Raw genomic sequence first — 5,000 nt, 5'->3', positions numbered from 1 at the left:
ATATTTATAGATTATAGAATTTCTATTATTTATATTTATTTTATTTGAAATCTCTAATAAGTATTGTTCTTAGTAAAATTCAGTTTAGAATTTGGTACCAGGTCTCGTGTCAATTGCAAAACAAAACAAAATAATATATTATATCCTGTTGCAGCATTTCCTTAAAAAGGTTTCGATTGTACTAGGGGGGGGGGAAGGAAGAAAGCGAGTTAGTATACTAATTTCTCGTCCTCAAATCAGTCCTTCCGTGGGTTATTGTCCCAATAAAAATAAATAAGTAATTGTAGGAATGAGATCTTGATATAATTCGAAAAACAACCAGCAAGCCCAAGACAATAAAAAATACGTATTTTTATAAGATTAAACAAAAGGATTCGCAAATAAAAGTGCTAATGCTACAACTAGTCCATAAATTGTTAAAGCTTCCATAAAAGCCAGACTAAGCAATAAAGTACCTCGTATTTTTCCCTCCGCCTCAGGTTGTCTTGCGATACCCTCTACAGCTTGGCCCGCGGCAGTACCTTGACCAACCCCAGGTCCAATAGAAGCAAGCCCAACGGCCAAACCCGCAGCAATAACGGAAGCGGCGAAATCAATGGATTCATGATAAGTTCCTCGCACAAAAATAAAATTAAAGAAATGGTTAATGATACAATCAATCAATAAATTATGACTTAATTATTCATTCCATCAATAAGATTTTCATCCAGTCGAAGTAACTAAGAACTCCGAATTGAAGTAATAATATTATTGAATCATCAGAACTACTTCGATATCTATTTTTTAGTTCCTATCCACAAAGTTTTTGTGAATTCATACAACTTTTTTGTTTTTCCATTTCTTTCTTTGTTCCGAATCATTCTTTGAATTCGAACTTTTCATTCTTTTCTTGATTTAATCTCTTTATTCAATATTCAATTCACAGTTACAAACGAAAAAAAAGGAAGGACTTTTCTTGGAATCTCTATCTAAATCTCCCGTAGTAGGGCAGATTAGATATATCTTTTAACTCATAGATAACTAGTTAATACTTAATATTCCATATACACGTCCTTCTTACATAACGTAAACCAACTATTCATATCTTAGATTCAATCGGATTCTAAAATCATTTTTGAAACATTCACAAAAGAAAATGGGCTTATAGCCAATATATATATTACATACACCTAGTTTGATTCCACTCTCCCAAACAACCCATTTCGTTTTTCTTAATCTCATTTTCGTAAATTCTTCTCTTCCTTATCATTTATCCCACACGGATACAATCAATCTAAATGGAAGAATTCATGAGTCTGAATCATTGCATAGAAGTTTTGGTTGATCTAAGTTCATGTAATTTCTTATTTATTAATAGTTTCCTTTGGTCAAAGATCCTTTAGATCTCTTTCCTTTTTTTTACAATTAATTTAATATCGTAATCTTTTTTTCCTTTAGTTTTTACTATTCCTTTAGATTGTATAGACCTTTTGATTTTTGTCGATTTATGTGTGTATATTTATGTTCACTAAGTGTAAGTAGATTATCTTGAACAAGGCATAGATTGCCTTACACTAAAAGCTAAAAAAAGACTATTTTGAAAATTAGTCAATGATGCCCTTCCATGGATTCGCCTATATAAGCCGCAGCTAAAGTTGCAAAAATAAGAGCTTGAATACCACTTGTAAATAATCCAAGGAACATGACAGGTATAGGAACCACTAAAGGTACTAAAGAAACAAGAACAACAACTACTAATTCATCCGCTAATATATTTCCGAAAAGTCGAAAGCTAAGCGATAAAGGTTTTGTGAAATCTTCTAAAATGTTAATGGGTAAAAGGATTGGAGTTGGTTGAATGTATTTACCGAAATAACCTAATCCTTTTTGCTAAGGCCCGCATAAAAATATGCTATTGACGTAAGTAAAGCTAAAGCAACGGTAGTATTTATATCATTCGTAGGTGCGGCTAACTCCCCATGAGGTAATTCTATGATCTTCCAAGGTAAAGCGCCCCGCCCAATTAGAAACAAAATAAATAGAAACATAGTTCCAATAAAGGGGACCCATGGACCGTATTCCTCTCAATCTGAGTTTTGCTCACATCTCGAATGAATTCAAGAACATATTCGAAGAAATTCTGACCGCCAGTCGGAATGGTTTGTAGGTTCCGAACAGCTACAATGGCGGAACCTAATAAGATAGCAATTACAACCCAAGAAGTAATAAGTACTTGGGCATGGACTTGGAAACCTCCTATTTTCCAATAGAAATGCTGGCCTACTTCCACACCGGATATATCATATAACCCTTTTAGTGTGTTGATGGAACATGATAGAACATGAACATTCATATTGCCCTCTGAAAAAGAAAACTTTAAAAGGAATTATTTTGATTCAACCATCTTTTTTTTGACTTGCCCGCTAAAATTGTATATTTTCAATTTAAATTGTATATTTTAGATACCGACAAATCACATAATATACCCAGTTATTTTTATCTCTTTTGTACGATTCAGAAATAGTAACCGATTCCATAAATATATGCTATGGAATTCACAAAATAATTAATTTATCTTATTATTACTCTATCTTATTATTAATCAGGGATTTCGTATATAGCTAGAACGGCCCTCACAAATTGCAAATACTAATTTATTAAGAATTAGTCGGATTGAAGCTATAGCGTCATCATTCGCTGGAATCGAAATATCTGCGAGATCCGGGTCACAGTTTGTATCAATTAAACAAATCGTTGGGATTCCCAAAGTGATACATTCCCGAAGAGCCGTATAGTCTTCTTGCTGATCAACGATTATTACAATATCGGGTAACCCCGTCATATATTTAATCCCACCCAGATATGTTTGCAAGTGAGCTAACTGTCTCTTCAACCGAGCCGCATCTCCTTTCGGAAGACGGTTGAGTCTACCTATCTTTGTTCCATTCTCAAGTCCCTGAACTTTTGAAGTCTAGTTTCTGTAGTGGACCAATTCGTTAAAATACCGCCGAGCCATTTTTATTAACATAATGACACCGAGCCCTTATTGCAGCTCGTGCTACTGAATCCGCCGCTTTATTTTTGGTACCAACAATTAAAATTGTTTTCTCCTACTTGCTGCATCAAAACTAAATCACAAGCTTCTGATAAAAACGAGCAGTTCTAGTAAGATTTGTAATATGAATACCCTTACGCTTTGCAGAGATATAAGGTGCCATTCTCGGATTCCATTTTCTAGTACCATGACCAAAATGAACTCCTGCTTTCATCATCTCTTCCAAATTAATGTTCCAATATCTTCTTATCATTTCTCCCACTTCCTCTCTCTCTTTTTTTTTCTTTTCAAGAGAAAAAGAGAGACAAGTACCTTGAAATAAATAATTGTTCCGATGGAACCTTCTCTTTTCCCGGAGATTGGACGTTGATATACGATCCAAGCGATTAATTTCTTTCTATTCCTTAATTTCTTTATTTCTTTACTATTAACGAATCACATGTAACAAATCACAGGACCGCGTTAATTAAAAAAAAGGATGAATCCGCTCTTAGGAATCATTAAATCCTATAAATGATTGTTCTGATGTATCGTAGAAATTTTTTGAAATGCAAGAATAAAATAACTCTCTGTGGTGGAATAAAATATCTCTATCTCTAAATTCCCCCCCGAATAAATTATTCTTTTTGGTTTTCAAAGGAATGTTCTTATATTGCCTTGAACCTTGTACTAATCCTTTGAATCCGGTACCAACGGGTATCATACCGCCTAGAACAACGTTTTCTTTCAGGCCTTTCAACCAATCGATACGACCGCGGAGAGCGGCTTTTGCTAAAACACGAGCAGTTTCTTGAAAACTGGCCTCGGATATGAAACTTTGAGTATTCAGGGATGCTCTCGTTATTCCCAATAATATGGCTCGGTAACAGATGGCTTCTTCCAAAGCACGTCCCGTTCGTTCCGCTCGCAACAATCCAATTAGTTCTCCGGGTGAAAAAACATTAGACATTCCGTCTTCTGAAACCAATACTTTTGATGTTATTTGACGTACAATAATTTCTATATGCCTATTATGGATCTGCACCCCTTGGGATCGATAAACCCTTTGGATCTTATTAACCAAAGAGATGCGACTTTGCACTATAGTTAGCTCAGTACCAATCAAGAATCCCCAAGGAATTCCAAGAATTCTTGGTATACATTCGTTCAACCCCAACTCTCTTTTCTAGGTTTATCGATATTGAATCAATTGAACGCACTTCTAACACTTGTTCTACTTTTGGAAGACCCTGCGTTATATCACCAGATCTCGACTTTTCATATATAAATGTAACTAATGTATCTCCTTCGTAAAGGATTTCTCCATAATGGCCATGAACGGTTGCTCCCGGAGTGGCCAAATAAAACTTAGCGGATCTTATTACTACAGAGCCAATGTGAATAATTATAACTTGACCCGATTTTAGATGTGGTCCGTTTTTGGCCATACAGACATTTTCGCAAATAAACTGTCCCAGGCTAATTATTGTGAAGCTTTCTTCACAATAATTATGACAATAATTATGATGATAATTATGATGGAGAAAATACCAATTCAAATTGAATGGATTCAAAACACTGTTACTGCATGGATCGGGATTAACAACTCTCCCGTTTTCGTCCATTAAATAATATTTAAGTACTCGAAAAGTCTGTTTTAAATTGTCAAGTTTCAAATATTTAGTTACTGAGATCCGATTATGAGTTATTAAATTTAAATGGTAAAATAAATACAAATTCGCAATTTGAAGGGCTGTTCCTAAAGGGCCCAACGAATTTCTAATTGGAATTATAGGATCTCTTTTAATTGATTCTTTTATTACATTGTGATGTTTTACATCGTTGAAGGGATCCATTCGAAAACAATTAGATGATGACAAAATTATCAAAGATTGACATTCCTTATTTCTATTCAACAACGTACTAATAGTTCCTTGATTTTGTTTAAGTGATTGTTGAATCCTTGTCTTGAAATAGATGGGATAAA

At 34.3% G+C, this 5,000-nt stretch overlaps 2 pseudogenes; both read right to left on the bottom strand.

Moving 5' to 3' along the window:
• Positions 1-1,437: 1,437 nt before the first annotated feature.
• On the bottom strand, positions 1,438-2,367 carry LOC125368764 (annotated as a pseudogene).
• A 990-nt stretch (positions 2,368-3,357) lies between these two features.
• LOC125368784 overlaps positions 3,358-5,000 on the bottom strand; it is a 4,434-nt pseudogene continuing 2,791 nt past the window's right edge.

The sequence above is a fragment of the Ricinus communis genome, unplaced genomic scaffold (genome assembly GCF_019578655.1).
Source record: "Ricinus communis isolate WT05 ecotype wild-type unplaced genomic scaffold, ASM1957865v1 Ctg18, whole genome shotgun sequence".
Classification (NCBI taxonomy): domain Eukaryota; kingdom Viridiplantae; phylum Streptophyta; class Magnoliopsida; order Malpighiales; family Euphorbiaceae; genus Ricinus; species Ricinus communis.
Note: the sequence above shows the minus strand (reverse complement) of the source record. Positions and strands in the feature narration are given on the sequence as shown.